This window comes from Rhinopithecus bieti, unplaced genomic scaffold (assembly GCF_001698545.2).
Source record: "Rhinopithecus bieti isolate Rb0 unplaced genomic scaffold, ASM169854v2 scaffold_8309, whole genome shotgun sequence".
NCBI lineage: Eukaryota > Metazoa > Chordata > Mammalia > Primates > Cercopithecidae > Rhinopithecus > Rhinopithecus bieti.
The window spans coordinates 350,986-378,435 of NW_016805935.1; the positions used below are offsets into that span (position 1 = coordinate 350,986).

Here is a 27,450-nt window from a genome sequence, read left to right on the forward strand (position 1 = left end):
TCACAGATAGTCTCCTGTCCTTTTCCCTTAGTCCAGCAATACCATTCCGGTCTTGCAACGCCTGTAGCCTTTAAAAAGCTCGCTAAACCTACCTGGCAGGAGACCTGCGTTCCTCCGCCGCCGGGCTTCTCAGTAGCCTCCCTCGAGCTCACCGCCAGCCCGGGCTGCTGGCACACCGGACAGGAGGAGCTCTTTCATTCTCTCTGTCTTTCCTCCGTGCTCTGCGGCTGACAGCTTTACACTTTGCAAGACTGCAACAGGACTCGCACTCCCAGACCTACGGGTCGGGAGGAGGCGGAGTCCCCGACTGCCTCCAAGTCTTGACTGGCAGCTGCGATGCCCGGGAACATTGCAGCGCGAGCGTGGGGCACAGCTCGCCAGCAGCAGCGGTAGCAGCGCGTTTATTTATACAGGAAGCTCAGGCGCCGCACTTCCTACTTCCCATCTGGGTCGTACTTCAGCTGCAGGTGATGGCCTTAACCCTATCCCAACCCGGGCGCGCTGCACCGGCTCTACTACTTGTCAGGACCTGTCTCTTGTTCTCCAGGGACCGCTATTGCAGGAATTCATAGCAGCGGGTGCAGGCAGCTGCCCCTAGCGCCCTTCTCCTGCCCAGACAGGGACAGCTCACCTCTTGGCCTTCAGCGCCTGCTACCTCTCTGTCTGTACATATCCTCACAGGCCACCTTTCTTTATTTTCTCCCTCCTTCCCAGCTCTTTAAATCTCTTTCTTCTAACAGCCCAGACCTGCCTTCCCACATGGCAGACAACTGTTTTATAGAAACACTTCCCATGCACATCTCATCAAAAAACAGCTTGTATCTGACTGGTCCTTTTGCATCTAATGATGAAATTAGAATACCTGTGAATCAAATCGGGAATAATCTTAGTTTACCTCGTAAAATAGAGACACTTCTTGATGAAACAATGATTTCACTTGAAGTGCTTTGTAACTTAATTGGTCGTACCCTCAATTAAACAGAAATGTAACAAAATAATCTAGAAGCTGTGAGGTATTATGAAGTGCTTCCTTGCTCCAAAACCTTGGACATTTCATTTGTGTGACCTTCATAATGAATCGCATACCTACTCACTAAGATCGAAATCACCTAAGTATGCTGAGCATTGCCATTTAGGAATGTCGCTCTGACACAGGAAGCTGTGTTCACTCTGCAACCCCTCTCTACTTTTGCAACCACTGTCAGGAATATGCTTCCTAAAAGGAAAGGACTCACAGGCCCTTTGTGGAAAGGATCTGTGTGCGCCAACGGGCACCATTCCAAACGACACAAGCAAACACTGCTTCTCAGCCCTCCAAGTGGAAGAAAACCTCTAGGTCAAAGCGAAGGACTGAAGAACACAGTGTATCTACATGTGCCATGCTAGGACAGGCAGGAGGACCAGCTCACCAGTTAGGTAGGAGGAGAAAAAGGACAGGGGCAATAAGATGGTAAGAGAACCCAAAGTAAGATATTTGAGCTTGAAGTCTTCCTAGCTATTTTAGCAAATAACCTGATTTTAAAGATAAGTAAATTGGGCTGGGCATGGTGGCTCACGTCTGTAATCCCAACACTTTGGGAGGTCAAGGCAGTCAGATCATCTGGGATTAGGAGTTCAAGACCAGCCTGGCCAACATGGTGAAACCCCGTCTCTACTAAAAATACAAAAAAGTAGCCGGGCGCCTATAATCTCAGCTTCTTGGGAGGCTGAGGCAGGAGAATCACTTGAACCTAGGAGGCAGAGGTTGCAGTGAGCCGAGATTGTGCCATGGCACTCCAGCCTGGACAACAAGAGTGAAACTATGTCTCCAAAAAAAAAAAAAGAAAGAAAAAGAATAAGGAAACTGATGTCCAGGGAGATTTTTAAGAGATTGGCCCAAACGAGACACAGGCCAAGCTAGAATGAAACCTAAATCTGAGTTACATGAGGAAGGTGAATGTTAATGAAAACCATCCCAAAGGATGTCCGACCTTCAGACTGAGCAATGGCTTAGCTTCTGAGATAATCTATTTCAAGGCATTTTCTTGGCATAGTGACCATTTTGGTGGACAGGAACTAGGAAAGATAAAGCATCCTCTAATAGGTTAGTTTATTTGTTGGTGTTGACGCAAATCTCCTGAGCCTTCAACCAAAGTTCAATACAGAGTCCACTTTTCAAATTACCATTCATAAATGATAATCTCTTGTTAACAGGATAAGGGAAGAAGCTGCTGCCAATATGAATGAGAACATAAGTTAAGCACGAATAGTGCTGCCTATTATCCCAAATATTTTGCACAACTGAGGAACATCACCACTGATTATTTTCAACCATGCAACTATGCAAATTTTTAAAAATTGCAGTCAAAATGTAATAAGACTAAATAAACATGATGAATGCTATAATATTATGTGAACAAACTCTCTCAGATCTTCCTAAGGAGTCTACAGTGTGAATGGATATTCATTCTCTGGAGCATTTATTGATCTCCTCCCAGACAAGCTGCTAGGTGCTATGAAGATAATGATATTAGAGATGGTCTCCCTGTCCTCAAAGACCTCTCAATCCAGGGAAGGAGTCAGACAAGCAAATCAATTATCAGGGTACTGAGAATTGTACCCAATGTGTGAGTGATACATGATGTGTGATATGACAGACTTAAGCATGATGTGCTATTGGGAATATAGAGAAGAAGAATTTAAAGGAAAGGAGTTGATGAAAAGAATCAAGTCTTCTCTGAGAAGGTGATCGCATTAATCTGTTCTCACATTGTTATAAAGAAATAACTGAAACTGGGTAATTTATAAAGAAAAGAGGTTCAGTTGGCTCATGGTTCTGCAGCTGCATAAGAAGCATGGTGGGGGAGCCCTCAAGGAGGTTACAATCATGGTAGAAGGTGAAGGGGAAGCAGGCATGCATGTCTTATGTGACTGGAGCAGAAGCAAGGTGCGGGGGGAGAGGTGGGGGAAATGCCACACATGTTTAAACAACTAGGTCTCTCAAGAACTTACTGTCACAAAAAACAGCACCAGGAGATGGTGCTAAACCATTTATGAGAACTCTGTCCCTATGGTCCAATTACCTCCCACCAGGCCCCACCTCCAACATCAGGGATCATAATTCGACATGAGATTTGGCTGGAGACACAGATCCAAACCATATCAGTGATTTAAATCTGAGTCTTCAAGTAGCCCAAGAGGGGTGGTAGAGAAGGGTAAACCAGACTGGGCAAACAGCTAAAACAAAGGCTTAGACATAAGACTTCAGGTGAAGCTTTTCATAATTCAGATAGAGCTGATACATCCAGAATAAACAAATGAGGATCTGAGCTAATGCAGTCACAACTGCCTTGCAAAGGAAGAGAACCAATGGAGAGAGATTTCAGAAATGGAAGTGATGGAACTTGGTATCTGATTAGATGTTATATTAGTCCATTCTCACATCGCTATAAAGACATGCCTGAAACTGGGTAACGTATAAAGAAAAGAGATTTAATTGGCTCACAGTACTGCAGGCTTTATAGGAAGCATGATGCTGGCATCTGCTTGGCCCTCTGGAGAGGCCTGTCACATGGTCAAAGTAGGTGCAAGAGAGCGAGTTGCGGGGTGAGTGTGGGAGGGGCCGGTGCTACACACCTTTAAATGACCAGATCTCACAAGAACTCACTCACTATCCCCAGGACAGTACCAAGAGGGGTAGTGCTAAACCATTCATGAGAAATTTGCCCCCACGATGCAATCACCTCCTACCAGGCCCCACCTCCAACAATGAGGATTACATTTCAATATGAGATTTGGGCAGGGACACACATCCAAACTATATCAGATGCAGGGGGATAAGAGAAAAAGAATAGCCCCAACTGCTGGTACCACTAAGAGGGGGAATAAAAGAGAAGTGATAGTAAGGAAACCATGATAATTCAAATTAAGACCTGTAGAATCAGAGATTCCTCTGGGGAATACTGGAAGAACTGAGAGTAGGCTACCAACAGAGAGAGATCTAGGGTGGAGAGTCATTTGGGAATTGCCATCATTTAGATAGTGGCCATAGATGAGATTACCAAAAGCTAAGACAACCCACATGCTATAGAGGGAAGCAGAGGCTTTGGTCCTTGGCAAACTCCACTACCCATTCATTATTATGTAACCTTAATGAAGTTATTTAATATACTCAAAACTCAGTTTTCTCATCTATAAAATAGGAATGATGACATTCATCTCACAGGCTGTTGTGAGGGTAAAAGTGGTTTTTTTAAGTAGCTACCATAGTGCCTGATACACGGAGATGCCTGCACAAATCAAATCTCGATGGGCCGGGGTGGTGGTTGGGGTAGAGGCAGTTACTGGCAGCTCCTGGAATTGTGTACTGCACAACCTGCTCAGCTGTACACCATGGTCCTGGCCTGATACACATTAGGAACTCAGTCAGTGTTGTTTATCTAAGAAAGGGAAAGGGGAAGGAAAAGAAAGCGTTAAAAAGAGAACCCAAAAGAACATCAATATTTAAAGGGTAGGTTAGAAGGAAGTCCTCAAATAAGTCTAAGAAAAAATTGCTTATTTTATACTACAAAAATAAAGGTAGGCCAGGCACAGTGGCTCACACCTGTAATCCTAGCACTTTGGGAAAATCGCATGGCCTAAGCCCAGGCGTTCAAGATTAGCCTTAACACCTGTGATAGTGAGACCCTATCTCTACAAACAATAAGAAATAAATTAACCAGATATGGCGGCACATACCTGTAGTCCCAGCTACCCAGGAGGCTGAGGCAGGAGGATCACTTGAGCCCAGGAGGCTGAGGCTGCCGTGAGCTGTGATCACACCAGTGCACTCCAGCCTGAGCAACAGAGTGAGATCCTGTCTCAAATAAATAAATAAATACATATATTTTTTTAAAAAATAAATAAATGTAACACTTCATATTTCAAACTGAGATGTAAAATTCAGACACTACAATCTACAAAAATATTTTTTAACTTTCTGAGCAATGACATAATACAAATCGTTCGCCAGAGACTGTAATCATGTTGACCTTCATCATAACAGGGAATTATTTCCTAATCTGAATTCCAGACCCTTTTTTAAAAAAGCATACAAAATGTTAACATTAATAGTAAGCCATCCAAATTGTATTAATCGGTGGCCAGGCAAGGTGACTCATGCCTGTAATCCTAGCACTTCGGGAGGCCAAGGCAAGTGAATCATGTGAGGTCAGGAGTTCAAGACTAGCCTGGCCAATGGCTCACGCCTATAATCCTGGCACTTTGGGAGGCCAAGGCAGGTGAATCATTTGAGGTCAGGCGTTCAAGACCAGCCTGCCCAACATGGTGAAACACCATCTCTACTAAAAATACAAAAATTAGCCAGGTATGGTGGGACATGCCTGTAATCCCAGCTACTTAGGAAGCTGAGGCAAGAGACTTGTTTGAACCAGGAGGCAGAGGATGCAGTGAGTGCAGTGAGCCGCAATCACGCACCACTGCAGTCCAGCCTGAGCAACAAATCAAAATAAATCTAAAACACACTTAAAGTTTTCCCTGCATGTGAGGCCAAAAAATAAATATAATTTACAGATCCTATATATGTGTAAGATACTGAAATAATATATATCATACTACATAATATATAATATATAATAGGTATATAATATAAAGTGCATTATACCCCTACATAAGAATCAACAAGTAGAATTTCTTCTTTGGAAAATTATTCTCTTTAATTAATAAAGAAAAGTCTAGAGTTGTTCTTGATATTATCCTTCTATTCTACCTTAGTACCTACGTTAGAAACACATACCTTAGACTTTACATCTTCATTACATCCTGTAGTTAAAACATAATTTTTTAAATGGTTTGTTTGGTCTCAATAAATCAGATGTAAGAATCCAAGTATTGGGAAATCAGCTTCTGCAATAGATGCAAATCTCTCCCCACAGGAACAGATATAAGACAAAGGTCATGGTGTTCTGACAGTTTGGTCATTTCTCATTTCCAAATAAATACAATTTCATTTGCATTTTTCTATTGCATCTAACGGCATGGATCTTATTCTTTCAGCATTATTGAGTGTTTTGCATCTAGAACTAAGAGTAAGACAATACAAAATACGACTATTACAAAATAGTATGTTAGAATCTATGCCAGAGATGTATTCAGGTAGCACGGCAGTCAAAGAACAGACATCAAACTACATAGAAAGTGAAACTGTGGGTCGGGCACAGTAGCTCATGTGTGTAATCCTAGCACTTTGGGAGGCCAAGGCGGGTGGATCACAAGGTCAGGAAATCGAGACCAGCCTGACCAACATGGTGAAACCCTGTGTCTACTAAAAATACAAAAATTAGCTGGGCATGGTGGCACGTGCCTGTAATCCCAGCTACTCCGGAGGCTGAGGCAGGAGAATCACTTGAACCCAGGAGGCAGAGTTTGCAGTGAGCTGAGATCGTGCCACTGCACTCCAACCTGGTGACAGAGCAAGACTCTGTTTCAAAAAAAAAGAAAAGAAAAGAAAGTAAAACTGTGACCGGAGGACATCATCCAGTTACATACACACATATAGGACATACATCTAGTCACATAGTATAAGTTTCACAAAACTTGAGACATGTCATCTTGGTTCTATTTCATACTTAACAAGAAGCATCTCAATGCCTTACAGAGCAAGTCAAAACCAACTAGGACCCAACAAGAAAAAACAGAATCATCTCCAACTGCCATTGCCATTATTCCACATGAGAGCCCATAATGACTCTGGATAGAGAGCTGAATGAGAGAGCAAGACTCCACAGGACTCTGTTGTCCAGGACTCTCATATCCTATATGATACCACTAGCAAGTTACAGTTAAGGACCAACGAGATCGCGGAGTTCAGCACCTCACTCTCTCCAGAAAAAAATGACTCTGCACTAGCCCTGAATTAAAATTCTCCACTAGAGAGTCAGATGAAATTGTCTTGATAATCCTTATGTTTGCAAGGTTTATGGTAATCCTGCTATTACTGTCACCTCCAAATTCCTGCATAAGACAATCAATTTTGGGGGGAAAAAAGTCCCCAGTGTTCCCATAGTCATCACCACAGCCAATGTATTAACTAGTTTACAGGAAATGAAGCACTTGGTATGTGCATCTGCATCCAACATTGACAAACAGGACTGCCCTGAATTTAAGATTCAAATTACTTCTTGACTTAACAGATGGGAACTCAATTCTTGGAATTCAGACTCCACCCTACAGACACCAAATTACTCACAGATAGGAATATTATAGATGTTAACTTTCCAGCAGGACTTTATTTTGAAAGGCACCTTAAAAACTTGTTTTCTCTATGACAGAAATGTCACGTCCTTCTTTTCCCCACCTTCTCCTTTCCCCATCTCCTTCCTCTTCCCACAAAATAGTGAATCACCAAGTCCCCAGTGAAACCAGGAAATCAGACAGAGTTAACAAACACTACCATCTGCAACAGATCAAAGAAACAAAAGTGAAGACATGGAAGCCAGGGATGCATGGAGTATGGAGAGGAGCAGAGAACCACTGCGTGGGGCAATAAATGCAGTTATTTCAAGGAGGAGGGACCCTGTCCTGGATCCTACAGGAGAAACAATATCCCCTATGCCGGCAAAGTCTATTTCCCTTCTACAGTTACTACTGGGCACCTGCAGCCCTCCACACCCTCCATACCCATACCTTGAGAGTATGTCTCAAGAGGGTTGGCTGTTGTTTTAATACATCTCCCCAAAGCGCATGTCACAGGACATCCCTCGAGAAACATTTCATGGCCTTAGCTAGTGCAGCAACAACCACAGATTCTGTGTGCCACCATGTTTACATCTCCAACAAAATGGAACCTCAGAGAGGTCCTTCTTATACATCAGCAGTCCTAAAATAGATCTTTCTCATTCTCCTGGAGAGGAGTCACATTCAGATTAAACACATGACCATGGGTTTAAATAAGCAAGCATCACAGTCACGTGACATGTCTTTGCAAAGCACCTTTTTCCAAGGGTCTCAAAAATAACTTTTAAATTCTTATTATGCTTGATCAACAAAACTATGCTAATCTCATAAAAGTCACCATGTCCCTAGATGCAAGAAATTATCTCGGAAGGCCAAAAGTGAAGAAAACACCTTCTTGCCCAGGGTCATCTCCACTCCAATGCACAGTCTTTTCCTCCCTCCTCCAACACAGCTTCCAGTATTCCTCTTCTGTGGCACTTATAAAGCACTCTCATTGTTTACATGCCCATCTCCTTCAATAGTCCTGCAAGAAGAGTGTCATCATATATATATTTTTTTACTTTCTATTCACATCAGCTCCTCACTCACCTCTTTTCCTAGAGGGTCTTCTAACCATCTGCATTTTTCTCTGTGCTCCTTCATCAGACTACATATGGTGTACACAAACAAACATACACACACACACACACACACACCTATCATATTAACTCTGTGAATCATCTATTTATTCCCTTTTTCCATTTTGCTTTAGTATAGCTTATATTTTTTCCTGTCAATTTATAAGAGTTCTTTGTAAATTATCGTTAATAGTACTTTTCCTGCAGTATATTTTACAAATACTTTTTCCAGACATAGCTGATGTCTATTGATTAAACATTACTGCTGCCACACAATGGGTTCTGACTGCATATATCTGATATTTATTCCTTTTCTTATATAGTTTCTGGGGTTTCCATCCTTAAAAGGTTTCCTAAGCTTTAGCTTGTACATGTGTGTTTTTCTGGATTTTCCTGTGAAATGGTAACTTGTTAAATTTGTTTTTCATCCATCAGGGAATTAACTTTATATCATTTATGATGAGTCCTGTTGTATTTTAACCAGATAGAGAAATACCTATGTCAGAATAATTTGTTAACTCATGATTTTTCCACTGAATTGGACTATAATATGTTTCAAATATTATCTGTATTCTGATTTATCTATTCTGAAGTATCTATATTTGAATCTATTCTGTTCTAATGTTTGTGTATTGCTAGGCCAATGCTATCTTAATTACAGTGACTTTATAGCATTCTTATTTTTCGTACTTTTCTTGAATAGGGCATTTGACAATATAAAGCTAGATAGTCATTTTATGTAATTTTTGAACACTAAGTTGCTGTTCTATTCTGAATTGCAAGAACTTTATATATTATGTTTATTTTTAGAGTTTTATCATATCATTTAAGGGAACACATATCTCCATTTCTTAGTGCTTTGGTAAAATAGAAGATTTCAGTTCATGTATTTATCTTGCATCCAGCCATTTTCCCAAATATTTTACTAATTCTACTAGAGTGGCTTTTTAAATTTAGTCTTATGTTTGGTGGTATGTGCACAATCATGTCAGCAACAACAAAAAAGATGCTTTTATTTTTTATTTTCCAGTAAATATATCAAAAACACAACTTCTTGTCTTGTTGCATTTGTTAGAACACAAAAGGTAATGATAAATAAAAAAACTGATCACAGGCTTTCCTATCTAGATTCTTATGTAATTGTTTTAATAGTTCATCATTTATAATGAAGTTTGCTAGTTTTTTCACAGTCTTTATTACGTTTAAGTAATTTCCTTCTGCTCCTCCTTAAGAGTTTTATTAGGAATAGTACTTTATTAGGAATAGAACTTCATCAGATGGCTTTCAGAGACTTGATATAATCATGTCACTCATCTTTTACAGTTTTTATATAATGGACTAAGTGGCTGGATTTTCTGATATGAACCCAAATTCATATTCCTAGAATAATACTTTCTTGATCATATTGTATTATCCTATACTGGTACTCAAGATATGCTGGCTGTATAAAGTGAATTGGGGAAATACTTATTTTTTTCTATAATCTGGGATAGGTTGAATAACATTGTAATTATCTGACTTTTAAAGACAGAATGACCATAAATTTCTCATTCAAACCAGGACACTTTAACAATGAAAGAAGATGCTAATAAATAATGGAAATGATGGAACTTTTAAAATATACATTAATTGACAAAATAATTGGTTTTATTGTATTGGTGGACTAATAAAATAGTTCAAAATGATCTTCAAAATAAAACTTTTCTTAAACTTTTTTTTAAGAGATGGGGTCTCATTCTGTTGCCCAGTCTGAAGTGCAGTGGTGGAATCACATCTTACTGCAGCCTTGAACAATTCTCCAGCCTTAGGACTACAGGCACATGCCACCATGCCCAGCTAATTTTTTAAATTTTTTGTAGAGATGGGGTCCCACTGTATTACCGAGGCTGGTCTCAAGAAATAGTCCCACTTCAACCTCCCAAAACACTGGGATTACAGACATGAGCCACCACACCCAACCTAAAATATTTTTATATTGATTAATGTTTATATTGAATTACAGTTGACCCTGAACAACACAGGTTTGAGCTGCACGGGTCCATTTATGTGTGGATTTTCTTCCATCTCTGCCACCCCTGAGACAGCAAGACCAATCCGTCGCTCCTCAACCTACTCAACATGAAGACCACAAGAATGAAGACCTTTATGATGATCCACTTCCACTTAATCAATAGTAAATATGTTTTTCTCTTCTTATTTGGAGATTGGAATATAGCATCCTACGATCCTTCAATTCCTTAATCTTCCATCAGCACTCCAATCCCCAAATCTGGGTCATTTCATCATTCCCATTCTCTGCTCATCTTGCTCCTTTTTCTTTGAGACAGGGTCTCATTCTGTCACCCAGACTTGAATGCAGTGGTACCATCTCAGCTCACTGCAGCCTCAAATTCCCAGGCTGAAGTGCTCCTCCTGCCTCAGCCTCCCTAGTAGCTTGGACCCCAAGTGCCACCAGGTACCACCATGCCTAGCTAATTTTTTTATTGTTATTTGAAGAGACAGGGGTCTCCCTATGTTGCCCAGGCTGGTCTCAAACTCCTGGCCTCAAGTGATCCTCCTGCCTTGACCTCCCAAAGTACTAAGATTACAGGCATGAGCCACCATGCCTGCCTGAAATTTTTTTTTTATTTTTTATATTATTTATTTTTTGAGACAGACGTCTCGCTCTGTCGCCAGGCTGGAGTCGCAGGTGGGCCGGATCTTCAAGCTCACTGCAAGCTCGCCTCCCCGGGTTTACGCCATTCTCCCTGCTCACCCTCCTGAGTAGCTGGGACTACAGGCGCCGCCCTGTGCCCAGCCTTTTTTTGTATTCTTTTTTAGTTGAGACGGGGTTTCGCCGTGTTAGCCAGGATGGTCTCGATCTCCTGACCTCGTGATCCGCCCGTCTCGGCCTCCCAAAGTGCTGGGATTACAGGCTTGAGCCACCGCGCCCGGCCCTGAAATTTTTTTAATACAGAATCCCAGGCCCCTCTTCAGAGCCACTGAATCAAAATCTCTAGGAGATGTAGATATCTAAAGCTTCCTAGGAAGCTTGTGATGAAGCCAATCCATAGACTGACATTAAGCTTCCACGGGGATACCCTACTGACTGTACTTTTTTCAGGAAACAATGAAAGGGATTTCTTCACTGAGGGGAAATCTAGGTTGGAAGGCCTGCCTTTACAGTGTGTTCCAATTGTTTCTTTGTCCTCGACTTGAACCTGAAGCCTGTCAGTGTTGCTTATGCTCCATTTTTGTCCCCCTTTGGCACTCAGGGCTCAATAATTTCATGCACTTGGAGAGGAGTTCCCTCTTCAAGGGTTCCTACCAGACAGTTCAGAAATGACCACAATGGATGCACATGTGAATCCTGCTCATGGCACCTCTGCCGACATGAAGCGCACACCATTTCTTAATTTCTCCACTAATATGGTCAGGCTACTACTGCTCTTTATCCTCCACAGCCCTCCTGCTTCATTTATAATGACTTTATGTTAGCCAAAATAAATGTTTCTTTACTTCTGCCCTTACAGCAAAAGTAAAAGCCAGAGGAATGTGCATCTTTGCTGGACTGAATACTTCAATACATTTGTTGCTGCAGTTGGCCTCAGTGAACTCTATCACAGAGAGCAGCTTCTGTCACTGATTTTGAAACATCTCTATGGTCCGTGAAAAGATCAAGCATTACTTCTAGTGATGGCAAAATCCAAGTAGCCAGTTCCAGTAACATCCCTGAGTATGAATCATATGTCTCATCGATCGATTTACAATAAATCTCCCCCACACATATCTTGAAATTAAAAAAAAAAAAAAAAAAAAAAACACTTTGGGAGGCCAAGGCAGGTGGATCATCAGGTCAGGAATTCAAGACCAGCTTGGCCAAGATGGTGAAACCCCATCTCTACTAAAAATACAAAAATTAGCCAGTTGTGGTGGGGGGCACTTATAATTCCAGCTACTTCGGAGGCTGAGACAAAGAATTGCTTAAACCCGGGAGGCGGAGGTTGCAGTGAGCCAAGATCGCGCCACTGCACTCCAGCCTGGGTGACAGAAAAAAAAAAAAAAAAATTCCAGGCCAGGTATGGTGGCTCACACCTGTAATCCCAGCTCTTTGGTAGACCAAAGTGGGGGAATTGGTTGAGTCCAGGAGTTCAATGCCAACCTGGGCAACATAGTAAGACCTCGTCACTATAGAAAAAAAAAACCAAAAATTCCTTTTCTGCTAATGGAGCAAACCACATTAACAGCTAATACTTCACTTTTTATATATGCATAAGAAAACTTAAAATTGAAAATGGCGAAAATCTATTTAGAAAAGTCATTTGATTTAAATGAAAAGTCACGCTTCACAGAATGAAATAAAATGGCACGTCCTGCAGCCAGTGTTCAATCATTGTCTTTGAGCAAAGTATTCTTAAAAACAATTACAAACTTTTGAAGTAGATACTGAGGCAGCTTCAGAAGATTTGTGAATTACACATTCATCACCAACATCCTTGAGAAACAGAAATTTGCTACTTAATTTTATTAAACTTTCACTTTTTTAGCTCATTTCCTGACAAAAGGGATTATTCCAAAATAAATGTTAAAACAACAGTTATAGATTTACACCATACAAAAATGGCAAAACCATACCAAGAGCATTCAGACTCACATACTTCCAACTGACCCACCAAGTCAGCCTGGCCGCTTCCAGCTTTTTGCAGGTCCCTGTGGGGACCATGGCACAACTGACTGGCACACCAAGTAGCTCACAGACGTGGCAGGTTCAGGTACTTCTCCCAGCACCATCTAGACTGGAAGGAGTTGGCTGTCCTTAGCCACCAGGGTAGGAACGTATTTCATTTTATCAGCCAGTTCTCGGCATGCTGTTCTTTAAAGGGAGGTGAAGTTAACTTGCATTGAAAGAGAAATGGGGGGAAAGCAGGGTTATACGCATCACACCTTTCCAATTTAAACACAAGTAAAATTACTCTTCACAACACAAGCACCTTACACACCACTAGAAGAGACCACAGCAAAACCCGGTATACAAGGTGGAGGGCCACCATCTCATCTTATTTTAATGTCTTGTTAGCATAATACTTCCTTAAAAACAAGAAACTCGGAGCAAATATCAAATGGGACACCAAGAGGCTGGGACTTCTACGGTAATTGATCTTTTTGAGTCTTCTACTTGAATCAATTTTGGTCATTTGTATTTTGCTTATGACTTATCTGCTTCTTCCCTATTTTCATATTAGTTTCCATAGAGTTTTGCTCCTAGTGTGCAAGTATATATATATGGTTTTTTTTGTTTTTGTTTTTGTTTTTTTGAGATGGAGCCTCACTGTTGCCCAGGCTGGAGTACAGTGGTGCGATCTTGGCTCACGGCAAGCTCCACCTCCTGGGTTCACGCCATTCTCCCACCTCAGCCTCCTGAGTAGCTGGGACTACAGGCACCCGCCACCACGCCCAGCTAATTTTGTTTTTGTGTTTTTTTAGTAGAGACGGGGTTTCACCATGTTAGCCAGGAGTGTCTGTGTATAAGTCTCTCCATCTTTCATGCATCTGTAATGCATTTGTTTCCTTGTTCCTAATCTTGTTATACTCTTGCTCTTTTTCCAGTATTTTGTCTCATTTAGACTTCCTACATTTTTTCCTTATTCCATTAATTCTCACTTGTAACTTTATCAGCCCCTCTTCCTACCTTGTGTGTATGTTGTTTGTTTGGTTTATGAGGGGTTGGAGGCAGGTAGGTGTTTTGCTGTCCTCTTCTTCATGAATAATAAAGATATTTACTGTTATAAATTTTTTTCTAAGTAAAGTTTTGAGTGTATGCTATGCCTTAAAGATTTGGGTATAAAGTATACTTTTGTATTCCTTTCCAAAGAACCTTTTGCTTCTCTTTTATTTTCTCTTTAATTAAAGGTTTATCTGGGAGAGTGTTTCTTAGTGTCCAAGTAGTTATTTTCTGGTCATATGTTTAGTATTCGTTTCTAATTTAACTGGGTTGTGGTGAAGAAATGTGATCTACAAAATCTCTACTTTTATATTTGTTATGGTTTTACTTTATTTTGGCCAAGTAGGTTAATAAGTCTATTTTTCTAGTTATTGGGGCTTGGAAAATTACACATATCCAAAGAAATACTCCCTGAAAAGCCTCATGGTGATGTGGCCAGGCAACCTGCCCTGCCCCCTAAACATTAAATCACAGTAACAATTGCCCCCGTTTCGTTGTCTCATTGCAAAATGCATTCTAACTTGCAAATCTGGAACCATTATACCGCTAAGTAGAAAACAAGGCAATTAATTATTTTTAATAGTCAGATGATTATTTTTAATAGCCTGATGATTGTATCACCTTGGAATTTAATCAAAACAAACCGAAGGCATGCAATACTCCTGAGTTATGCCCAGCAATAACTTGGTTTAAGTTTTCATTTTCCAACCTGGCATCTCAATTCCTACTCAGTATTAGTAGCTCAGGCAAACCTGCTGCCCACCCACAAATCCAAAAGAAAACCATCTGTCTCACACCTCAGAAAGGCCTCAACATGATTCACTGAACCCTTGAGATGAAAGAGATCAGAACTAATTCTTTTTTTTCAGCTCACCGCAACCTCCGCCTCCTGGGTTCAAGTGATTCTCCTGCCTCAGCCTCCCGAGGAGCTGGGATTATAGGTGTCTGCCACCATGCCTGGCTAATTTTTTGTAATTTTAGTAGAGGTGGCGTTTCACCATGTCGGTCAGGCTGGTATCAAACTCCTGACCTCAGTTGATCTACCCACCTCGGCCTCCCAAAGTGCTGGGATTACAGGCATGGGCCACCGTGCCTGGCCAGAACTATTTCAAATACAAGTAATCCTGAAATATTTAGTCCCACTGAGGCTTGAAGATTCTGTACTCAGATCAGCCTTGGTGATACAGGACTCGTACAATGAACACACTTAAGAGCGGAAATCTTGTTTAAAATCACCAAGGAAATTCCAAACTTCTACAAAAGAATTAGCGGATATTTTAGCAAGGGTACACTTGGAGGCAGGATGTTATTTCTTCTGAAAGTTCATAATGATAAAGTGGAAGCTTCCTCAGCTCTCTGGGAGTTTGAGAAAAAAAAACATATTATATTATTGAATACCTATTGTGTGCCAGGCATGGTACTTGGTACTAAGCATTCTACATGCATTATTTCTTTTATGTTTACAAAAGTAGTCATTATTACAAAAAAAAAAAAAGCTTATCTACTTATAAACTACTGATAAGTATCACATTTTTAAATGGTTAGTAACTGATACAACAGGAAAGCCTCACTGAGGCATAGTATTAGCTATAAAGTTGTCCCACAAAATGGGACATTCACTATTTAACCATTTAGGGTTAAATTTAGACTCCTAAATTGCCTCTACGTCAGGAAAAACTACCTTAAAATTTCTATGGTTTCAGTTTGTGATTTCAGCAAACATTTGTTTCAAACACAAACTGTTATACCCACCCATTTACTTTTTTTTCTTTATAGAGACAGGAATATCATTATGTTGCCTAGTTTGGTCTCAGACTCCTGGCCTCAAGTGATCCTCCTGCCTTGACCTCCCAAAAGGGCTGGGATTGCAGGTGTGAACCACCATGCCCAGCCCATTTACTCTGAGGTAATTGTTACATAATGAATTAAATATTCAAGCTCTTCTAATCAAATGAGCTCATGAAATCTAATCCCACACCTGACTTTTATTCATACTATTGACCTGAGCACCACAGAGGCAATTCTAACTACTAACCTAAACGATTTTTTACTTGGCACAAAATTCAAATATACAACCTGCCTTTCATTTTAGATTCATCTTCTTTTCATCCATCTTCACTTTGCATCTCAGTTTCAGCTATACTAAATATTTCTAAGCACTCTAAATTTCACATTCACAGATTCCTTGGTTCTCCATTTACCAAGCCCATTCTTCCCTACCTTTTCCACCTAACCAATAGCTCTTCATCCCACACACACACACAGAAAAAAATGTCACTCAAGGTGTATCTTTTCTGTAATCTCCCTCCTACTCACCTTTCCCCACCATATAGTTACACACCCTCTTCTAGGCTTCCTCTCTTCCGTAATGCTCTTACTTTCATTGCTCTATTCAACAAACACTTCTAAAGCTCCTATTATCTACAGGTTCTTTATTAAGTTCTGGGAATACAAAGATAAATAAAACATAAGACTTCAAGTGGTGTCAAAAAAGACCATCAGGCCTGTCAGCTGGTCAGAGTAGCACCAGGTTTCAGGAAAGCACTCAGCATTTTGAGCCCAGCCCTGTAAGACCTGGAGAATTTCGTGGGTAGAAATGTGGGAAGACAATGGAGAGAAGGAGGAAGAAGGGCCTTCTGGGCAAAAGGAATTACATGAGCAAAGTCAGAGAGGTGGGTAAGAGGTAAGCTTTGTTGATGGCAGAAAACAAGTTACTCCATCCCAGGCATTTAATTTAAAAAACAAACAAAAAAACTTGAAAACTCAGGAGGCTGAGGCAGGAGGATTGCTTGAGGCCAGGAGTTCAAGACCAGCTTGGGCAACATAGTGAGACCCCAGGTCTTAAAAAATATTTTAAAAAAAACTTTAAAACTACTTACTTATAAACTTTTCAAGCTATAATAAAAGCAAAAGATAATCATGGAAAGTAAACCCTAGTTTTATTCCTAATTGTTTGTTAATTTCTGGTGCCTTCTTAAACCCAAAGAGGCTCATTAATTATCATTTATGTGTTAACAACACATAATTTTATAATTTTATCAAAAGACAAAAGAAATATTTTATACTCCTCTGATAAGCACTGTGAATAAAGATAAGTAGTTCAGTCATAACTAGTTGACCCTCACCTCCCCATGTAAGAGTGAGAACAAATCAAAACAAATAAGAGAAACTTTGGTGCAAGGCTCCCAGACCACTCTATCAGGATGAGGGGGTCCTTGCCCAGTATCTGTCTTCCTTTTGTAGGACCTAATCCATACACAGGCTGAAGCTCTCATTCTCAGTGGCTATGTTGAAAATAACCAATCCAAAATCCTCTTTTGACGGAAGTAATCCACGAACTGACCAACAGAGACAAAACTTTTGAGAGTGAACAACGTTACTACATAGGGTTACTTAATCCTTAAAAATATCTTCCAATCTTTTCAATCTGCAATTTTTGCACACATTTCTACAGGACCTTGGACAATATATATGTTGCAGCACATACCTGAGGGTATCAAAATTGGTGAGAAATAAGGAAGCAGAAATTAGATACCATCATGCCCAAAAGAATGCTGTAAACTTGGATGACCACCTTCATTATTATCTCAACAGTACAGATGGCTTTTGGTGTTCCTTTGATATTACATCAGTTTATGCCTCTTACCAGAAAGTGTGACCGCAGTAAATAACCACAAGTGAGCAAGATGAGGCATTGTGATCCACAGCATGTCCCGAATTAGAATATATTTTATATTGTATTTTTAAAATGGCGGCATTAGCAGCAGCAGCGGCGACGGCTGTGCGGGTGTTCACGTGCGGTCGCGGGGTCTCGCGGCAGCATGGCGGACTATCTGATCAGCTGAGGCACCTGCTACCTGCCTGAGGACGGGCTCACCCTGCAGCAGCTCTTCACCAGCGCTGAGGGCCTCGCCTACAACAACGTCCTGATTCTCCCAGGGTTCATAGACCTCACAGCTGATGAGGTAGACCTGACCTCAGTCCTGACCTGGAAGATCACGCTGAAGATGCCTCTGATCTCCTCCCCCATGGACACTGTGACAGAGGCCGACATGGCCATTGCGATGGCTCTGATGGGAGGTGTTGCTCTCATTCACCACAGCTGCACCCCAGAGTTCCAGGCCAAGCGGTGTGGAAAGTCGGAAAGTCAAGAAGTTTGAACAGGGGGACTTCATCACGGACCCCATGGTGCTGAGCCCCTCGCACACCATGGGTGATGTGCTGGAGGCCAAGATGCGGCATGGCTTCTCTGGCATCCCGATCACTGAGACGGGCATCATGGGCAGCAAGTTGGTGGGTATCATCACCTCCTGAGACATCAACTTTCTTGCTAAGAAGGACCACAACACCCTCCTCGGTGAGGTGATGCTGCCAAGGTTCGAGCTGGTGGTGGCTCCAGCAGGCCTGAGGTTGAAAGAGGCAAATGAGATCCTGCAGCTTAGCAAGAAAGGGAAGCTGCCTATCGCCAATGATCGCAATGAACTGGTGGCCATCATCGCCCGCTCCGACCTGAAGAAGAACTGAGACTACCGTTTGACCTCCAAGGATTCCCACCAGCAGCTGCTGTGGGGGGTAGCTGTGGGCACCCATGAGGATGGCAAATACCACCTGGACCTGCTCACCCAGGTGGGCATCAACGTCATAATCTTGGACTCATCCCAAGGGAACTCGGTGTATCAGATCGCCATAGTGCATTACATCAAACAGAAGTACCCCAATCTCCAGGTGATTGGGGGGAACGTGGTGACAGCAGCCCAGGGCAAGAAACTGATTGATGCTGGTGTGGATAGGCTGCGCGTGGGGATGGGCTGCGGCTCCATCTGCATCACCCAGGAAGTGATGGCCTGCGGTCAGCCCCAGGGCACTGCTGTATACAAGGTGGTCGAGTATGCCCGGCACTTTGGTGTGCCCATCATAGCCGGATGGCGGCATCCAGACCGTGGAGCATGTGGTCAAGGCCCTGGAACTTGGAGCCTCCACAGTGATGATGGGCTCCCTGCTGGCTGCCACCACGGAGGCCCCGTGCGAGTACTTCTCAGACGGGGTGTGGCTTAAGAAGTACCGGGCCTGGGCTCACTGGATGCCATGGAGAAGAGCAGCAGCAGCCAGAAACCATACTTCAGCGAGGGGGATAAGGTGAAGATCGTGCAGGGTGTCTCATGTTCCATCCAAGACAAAGGTTCCAATCAGAAGTTCATGCCCTACCTCATAGCGGGCATCCAGCACAGCTGCCAGGATATCGGGGCCACAGCCTGTCTGTCCTTTGGTCCATGAGGTACTCAGGAGAGCTCGAGTTTGAGAAGCAGACCCTATCAGCCCAGATCGAGGATGGCATCCATGGCCTGCACTCTTACGCGAAGCGGCTGTACTGAAGACAGTGGTGGAGGCCGAGGTGATGGACAGGGCACACCCCAACGTCCCCCTTCAGGCACAGCCTCCCTCCATAACTAAGTGGTCCACAGATTTGCACTACAGGTTCCCCAGCTACTTTCCAGGGAGAGAGGAGGGGAGGCCCTGAGGGTTCTGCAGCCCCTCCCTGGGCATCCTCTGCTGAGTCAGGACTGCTCCCTGGGCCAGAATGCCCTGGGAGGCCCCCCACACCATCCCCCCAGGCTCTCAGGCCCTGTGCCTGCCTTAGGTCTTTCTTGCTGCAGCCTGCTCCAGCCCAGCCCCCACCCCAAGGGGAGGCAGCCCCTCCTGGCTTCTCCTGTAGGGCACCTCCCTGCCCCCAGCCCCCCAGGAAATGGTGCTCTCCAGGCCCTGCCTCTGGTCCTTCCCGGGCTGCTGCCCCCTCAGCCATGTGGCACTTTTGAGCTCCAGACCTAGGCCAAGGGGAGGTCTCTGACCCCTTCCTCGGCCCTGGGCTACCCTTGGGTCCTGCTCCTCAGGCCACTCCCCTGTCCCTGGCCCTGGGGAGGAGGCTGCCCTGGTCATGGCCCCTTGCCCATCATTCCTGACTCACCACTGTTCATAGGTGTACCATTCTTGCCCTCTCCTCAGCTGCAGTTGAAGGCTTTAACTCTGCACACTTTGGGATCACAGTTGTGTCACCGTGTATTTAAAAATCGGAATAAATCAAGCAGGTCTCAAAAAAAAAAAAAAATGGAATCACAGGTCAACATTATTACCCCTCTCCAGCAAGGACTGAATAAAAGGCAGTGAGCAAATATACTTAGTTTAGAATAAGTAAATCTTTAAGTAGATTAATGACGTCTTGCTCATTACAAACCATTTTGTTATAGAGGAGGGATAGTTCTAATCTCTGAAAATTAAACAAAATTATTTAATTGCTGCCACATCCGTACACAATAATGTTCCTGAATCTGGGTGGCAGAACTGGAAGAATGTGGTTGTACACTTATTTTGCTTTTGCTTTCCATGAATGGCCAAGTCGGCCAAATCAATGTACTTCAGCAACTCATAGTGGCATTTCACGGACATACAAGATGAAAAGAAGACCATAAGCTGTTTCTTTCGTTTCTTCTTAAGGAACGTAAAGAGCAGAAGGAATCTCTTTTTGGAAGGACAAACAACATATCCCTGTTCAAGACCATCACTGTTGCATTAGCTTTATCATCATCAACACCAACAATGTCAGTGGCTCCTTTTTCAGAGAAATCCTTGCCAGGCCTTCAACTTTTCGAGTTTGGGTGGCAGAAAAGAGCATAGTCTGTTTACGTGTTGGCAAAAGTTTCATAGCTTGCTTTAATTCCCCTTCAAACTCAACATCCAAGCTATCTATAATCAGCTTCATCAATAACCAGACACTGCAGGTTTTTGTACATAAACCCTGGGGTATTCTGCATATGGTCCAGCAGACGGCCTGCTGTGGCCACAGTGATGTTGATCCCATTAGCAACTTTCTGTGCTTCAGCAGATTTGTTACTGCCACCCATTATCAACCCATAAGTATGCACGTGGTAAGTCATTAGCTCCTTAAGAACACCAAAAGTTTGCATGGCTAGTTCTCTAGCAAGTGAGAGAATAAGGACTCCTGTTCCATCCCTGGGCATGAACTTTAACGTAACAATGAGTTCAACTGCAGGGATGAGAAAAGCCAGGGTTTTACCACTGCCTGTTTTTGCAGCTGCTAGAAGTCCCTGCCTTCCAGAAGTGGTCTGATACTTTTATGCTGAATTTCAGTCATGTTTGTAAAACCCATTTCTTTTATTGCCTTCAGAGTGTTTTCATTGACAGGATTACATAGAGAAACAAATGAAGATCCTCAAAAGCTCCTGTCAGTCCCAGGGGTAGGCTGGGCACCTCACTGTCATCTTCATCATTATCTGGCTTCTCCACATTATTTTCTGTTTCTTTAGGAGTCTCTGCACTCTCTTCTTCAGATTCTCCTTTGTTTTCAGTTTTTGCTTTTTTTTGTATCAGGTCCAGCATCATTCAGCATTTTCCTCTTTTTCTTCTTCTTTGTGTTTTTTGATTCTGAATTGGGAGAGGGCATGCCCTGCTCATTTTGCGCCCAAAATAATTGGGTTTTCTTCGCTACCTGAAACAATCCAAGGTTCCATTAAGTGAATTTGACTTTTCCTGGTCTAAAATTTCTGACATTCAGTCCCAGCTTGAGAAACTGATTGAAAAGAACTACTTTCTTCATAAGTCAGCCCAGGAAGCATATAAGCCAACATATGAGTCTATGATTCCCATTCTCTGAAACAGATCTTTAATGCTAATAACTTAAATTTGCCTCCAGTTGCTCTGTCATTTGGTTTCAAGGTACCTCCCTTTGTTGATCTGAACATCAACTGCAATGAAGGCAAGCAGAAAAGTGAGGGGTCGTGGTAGATTTGGCTACCGGAAAACCAAGAAAATTGAGAAGTTCAAAATCTTTAAACACATTAGCAAGAAATCATCCGGCAGCAGGCAGTTCTCTCACTGAAGACATGCCTTTCTTTCATCTTGAATAACTTTATCCTAAAATGAATTTTCCCCTTGATTTAACAGGATTTTTGTAGCCTTTAGAATTTGGACTTATCTAACAAGAGTATAAATTGACTTGGGTTCCAAGCACTGTTACTTCTATCAAGCCTCTTTTTTATTTTGGGGATATAAAACAGGCTTTACTTTTCTTGGATGCCCAATGGCAGAGCAAGGAATATCTGGTCTTTCTTGTGATTATATAATATTTTAATTTTAAATATCCCTCCCTCATACATACAAATGTATGTTACTGTTTTAATATAATTCTTTTTGTACCTTAAAAAAAATCTATGTTAATACAGCAATGTTATCTCATCTGAATACTTTTACGAATGTCATTTCATTTAATACTTACAACAACCCTTCAGTTGAGGTTTTATCATTCCCATTTTACAGATGGGGAAACTGAGCATTGAAAGACAACTGACTTTCCCAGGTCACACAGTTACTGGCACAACGTGCACTAGAACCCAATGACCAAGTCAAGTGAGTTTCAGCTAGAGCAAGCTTGTACAGCCTGCAGCCCTGTGACCCAAGATGGTTTTGAATGCAGCCTAACACAAATTTGTAAACTTTCTTAAAACATACAATTTTTTTTGCAATTTTTTTTAGCTCATCGGCTGTCATTAATGTTAGTGTATTTTACGTGTGGTCCGAGAAAACTCTTCTTCTTCCAGTGTGGCCCAGGGAAGCCGAAAGATTGGACACCCCTGAACTACAGCACCCCTGCTTCCCAAACAAAGTTATAAGTAAAATCAAGCTCCCCTTTTTTCTCATGTCAGGATCTTTTCTGGAAAGAGGACAAAAACAAGTTAATGTAAAACTTTTCATTCTATTTTTAAACATCTACTTAGGGCAAAAGGCCAGGTGTTCTGCCAAAACAAATTAGATAATACTCTTATACTGGCAGACTCTCAATCTTGACCAAGAAGAAAAATATCCAACATAATATATATTGAGAAAAGAGTCCAAGAACTCTGAGTACACTGAATTCTCAGCCTTGGCCTTCTGCAAGAAGGAAGAGGCAAGTTTCCCGTATGAGAGAACAGTCAAGGAGTATGACTCAAGGACTATTTCAGTACAAGATCTTATTTCAACCCTGTTGTCCATCTGTTTGCTGAGAATGTAAAGTTGTCTGGTTCCAAGTCAGAAAAGAGGATGAAATCATCTACTAAAGCCACATAAACGGGAGCCCCATAGCCATGCAGTGAGAGGCCAATGCACACCTTCCCATTATCTGGCTGGATTTCTGTGTGGTCATGGTGTCTTATCCCAGGGAGGCAAGTTCAAGGACCCAGCTAAGCAAATGATAAATGCTGTAAAATTTATTTTCTATTTACTGCAGGCTAATGGAGAAGAAAGATAAGCACAGCGCAGTGGCTCACACCTGTAATCCCAGCACTTTGGGAGGCCAAGGTGGGAAAATCGCTTAAACCCAGAAGTTCAAGACCAACCTGGCCAACATAGGGAGACCTCATTTCTACAAATAATCAAAATATTAGCTGGGTGTGGTGGCATGCATCTGTGGTTCCAGCTGCTTGGGAGGCTGAAGCCGGAGTGTTGCTTGAGCCCGAGAGGTGGAGGCTGCAGTGAGCCATGATCATGCCACTGCACTCCAGCCTGGGTGACAGAGTGAGACCCTGTCTCAAAACAAACAAACAAATAAATAAAATAAATAAAATAATGGGGGGGAAGAGCAACTCAAAGAATTGCATATGAAAAACAATTAATATTTTAAATGCAGACATTGACTACAGACAATATCTATTTATCAACCATTGCAGCCAGCCAATCTTTCCTCCCTATTCCTCTTCACCAGCCTCCTCTTTTTTTGAGCATCACTAAGGTCATAAAACTCACTACTTTCTACTCAGTCCTATCCTTCTTTTTGTATCATCTAATCCACTGGAATACCTGGAGTCAACATTCATCATCCACTTACATACCTCTATGTTGTCCCCCTACCTCTTCTACAGTAAGAGGATAACAGAGATTCCAGGGAATACCATACTTCAGAGAAGCTTAGGGGAATGAGTATTTAGAAAGCTAATGAATTCAGGCTACTGACCAGAAGAGTTCAGACTCTAATTTTAAGGGTAAGGAAAATTTCAAGGTCATAATTAAAGGTCAAATCAGCTATGTTGTAGGCCAAATTATTATTTGCAGTTTGGCTAGAAACCTAAACCAGCAAGTACAGTATTGTTTCCAAAATAAAATAAGTTCCAAGTTCTAAACAACTAGAACCCTAAACATTTAGGAACCCTAAACATTCATAAGTTTGGGACCACCTACAAAAAATGTAACAATAATTTTTTTCCTCTTGAGTTTTTTTCTTTACAACTGCAGAAGAAAACAGAAAGTATACATGTATATAACTGGGTGTTGAGATTTGACCCCCCTTCCATTGGATCAACTTCAATTGAGAAAAGAGTTGGTGACCACCATTTGTTTCTAAGAGCCCTCATAAATTTATTCCTCTCAGTGTGCCCAGTGAGAATAACTGGACCAAGTTCTGGATAAGTAGTGACAATTGGGAAAAGGACTCTCAACATTATCATAGAGAATAAGCTCAACAAGTTTGGGGAGGGTTTTATATTGGCAAAGTGAGTCAGTTGGAGCTGTAGCCCAAGTGAAAAGTTGAGCTCCAAAGAAAGTGGGTGATTTCTTTTGAGCAGATACTCTAACTGTATTCCCATATGAAAGAGGTGGGGTGGGGTGGGGGAAAATAAGGCTATAAGGAATGAGATTGTGGAAACAATGAGGATGTGTTTCCAAAGAAGAAAATCACTGTCATGTCAGCATATTGGCCATGCCTGTCCTAGTCTTATTTGCTCTTCAAAGAGCTATAATCATGGGTCAAACCAGAACGGAAACTATTAGACTTCTCCATGTAACAGAGTACACAGAATAGGCTGCAGCCATACCAGATGAGCGAGGAAAGATTAGAGTTACACATTCCTACCAGTAAAAACTGGTGCCATGAGTGGCAGCCATGTTTAGATTATGTCATTCTGCCTTCTTGGCTAAAAGCTGATTGGACCCACGATGGATGTCTGTTGAAAGCAGAGCCAGCCAGGTGCAGTGGCTCATGCCTGTAACCCCAACACTTTGGGAGGCTAAGAAAGGATGATTGCTTGAGGCCAGGAGTTAGAGACCAGGCTGGGCAACAGAGCAAGACATTGAAGAAAAAAAAAAAAAAAAAGGAAAGAATGAATGAATGAAAGAAAGAAAGAGGAAGAAGAAAGGAAGGAAGAAGGAAGGAAGGAAGGAAGGAAGGAAGGAAGGAAGGAAGGAAGGAAGGAAGGAAGGAAGAAAAGAAAAGAAAAGAAAAGAAAAGAAAAGAAAAGAAAAGAAAAGAAAAGAAAAGAAAAGAAAAGAATTAGCTGGGCTAAATTAGCTGGTGGCATGTGCCTGTAGTCCCAGCTATAATACTTAGGAGGCTAAGGCAGGAAGATCACTTGAACCCAGGAGGTCAACGCTGTAGTGAGCCATGATGGTGCCACTGCACTCCAGCCTGGGTGACAAAGCAAGGCCCTGTCTTAAAAATAAATAAAAATACAAATGAAACAGAGCCAATCAGATTTTCCCTGCTAGGAATTTGGATTTAGGGACAGCTCATCTCTGTGCTTGGTCAAAGCTGTGCAGCAGCCATATTCCATCATCTATACACGCAGCAGAGAAAGCCAGAGACAGAACATAAAGCAGATGTGCAAGACAGGAGGCAAGAGTCAGAGGAAGAGAACTCTAGCTAAACAGTTCTCAGTTCCAGTTCCTCCCAGAAGCCAGCTGGAGTCCTATCTTTAGGTTCCTCAAGACATTCCTTGCCTTTAAAACAACTTTTCCTTTTTTAAAAAAGCTAGTTCAAATTTATTTCAGTTATTTGAAACTAGAAACACCTGGAGTAAAACCACATTACCAAAAATTAAATGAAGATTCTGCAATGAAAAGAGCATAGACTTTTGAATCTACCAATGCTGGGTTCAAATCGTGGGCCCCCTGAATATCAGCTGTCTAGTCGACAATAAGGACATAAAACTCACTACTAGTTTCCTAGCCTGTCTGAGCCTCGGTTTCCCTACTAGAAAATGCAAATAACGAAACGTCCTGTCTGACAGCTTTGAAGAGAGTAGTGGTTCTCCCAGCATGGAGTTGGAGATCTGAGAACAGACAGACTGCCTCCTCAAGAGGGTCCCTGACCCCCAAGTAGCCTAACTGGCAGACACCTCTCAGTAGGGGCCGACTGACACCTCACACGGCCAGGTGGCCCTCTGAGACGAAGCTACCAAAGGAAGGATCAGGCAGCAACATCTGCTGTTCTGAAATATTTGCTGTTCTGCAGCCTCCACTGGTGATACCCAGGCAAACAGGATCTGGAGTGGACCTCCAGCAGACTCCAACAGACCTGCATCTGAGGGTCCTGAGTGTTAGAAGAAAAACTAACAAAAGCAGAAAAGACATCCACACCAAAACCCCATCTATACGTCTTCATCATCAAAGACCAAAGGTAGATAGATAAAAGCACAAAGATGGGGAGAAACCAGAGCAGAAAAGCTGAAAATTCTAAAAATCAGAGTGTGTCTTCTCCACCAGAGGAACACAGCTCCTCACCAGCAACAGAACAAAGCCGGAGAGAGAATGACTTTGACGAGTTGAGAGAAGAAGGCTTCAGATGATCGGTAATAACAAACTTCTCTGAGCTAAAGGAGGATGTTCAAACCCAACGCAAAGAAGCTAAAAACCTTGAAAAAAGATTAAACGAATACCTAACTAGAATAAACAGTGTAGAGAAGTCCTTAAATGACCTGATGGAGCTGAAAGCCATGGCATGAGAACTATGTGACGCATGCACAAGCTTCAGTAGCTGATTTGATCAACTGGAAGAAAGGGTATCAGTGATTGAAGATCAAATGAATGAAATGAAGCCAGAAGAGAAGTTTAGAGAAAAAAGAGTAAAAAGAAATGAACAAAGCCTCCAAGAAATATGGGACTATGTGAAAAGACCAAATCTACATCTGATTGGTGTACCTGAAAGTGACGGGGAGACTGGAACCAAGTTGGAAAACACTCTTCAGGATATTATTCAGGAGAACTTCCCCAACCTAGCAAGGCAGGCCAACATTCAAATTCAGGAAATACAGAGAACGCTACAAAGATATTCCTTGAGAAGAGCAACTCCAAGACACACAATTGTCAGATTCACCAAAGTTGAAGTGAAGGAAAAAATGTTAAGGGCAGCCAGAGAGAAAGGTCGGGTTAATAGCAGATCTCTTGTCAGAAACTCTACAAGTCAGAAGAGAGTGGGGGCCAATATTCAACGTTCTCAAAGAAAAGAATTTTCAACCCAGAATTTCATATCCAGCCAAACTAAGCTTCATAAGTTAAGAAGAAATAAAATCCTTTACAGACAAACAAAACTGAGAGATTTTGTCACCACCAGACGTGCTTTACAAGAGCTCCTGAAGGAAGCACTAAACATGGAAAGGAACA

General features: G+C 42.1%; 1 protein-coding gene and 1 pseudogene across 3 annotated transcripts in view; one reads left to right on the forward strand and one right to left on the reverse strand.

Moving 5' to 3' along the window:
* Positions 1 to 27,450, reverse strand: part of RNF144B (ring finger protein 144B) — a 202,103-nt gene that overhangs the window by 84,664 nt on the left and 89,989 nt on the right. The window contains exon 1 of one of the 3 annotated variants that reach the window (XM_017874251.1): positions 93 to 418. The exons of the other annotated variants lie outside the window; for them this stretch is intronic. The gene's annotated coding sequence lies outside the window, so the exon portion shown is untranslated. Of the gene's footprint in view, positions 1 to 92; positions 419 to 27,450 lie in introns of those variants that run through there. 3 annotated transcript variants of the gene reach the window in all.
* On the forward strand, positions 17,853 to 19,403 carry LOC108531016 (inosine-5'-monophosphate dehydrogenase 1-like; annotated as a pseudogene).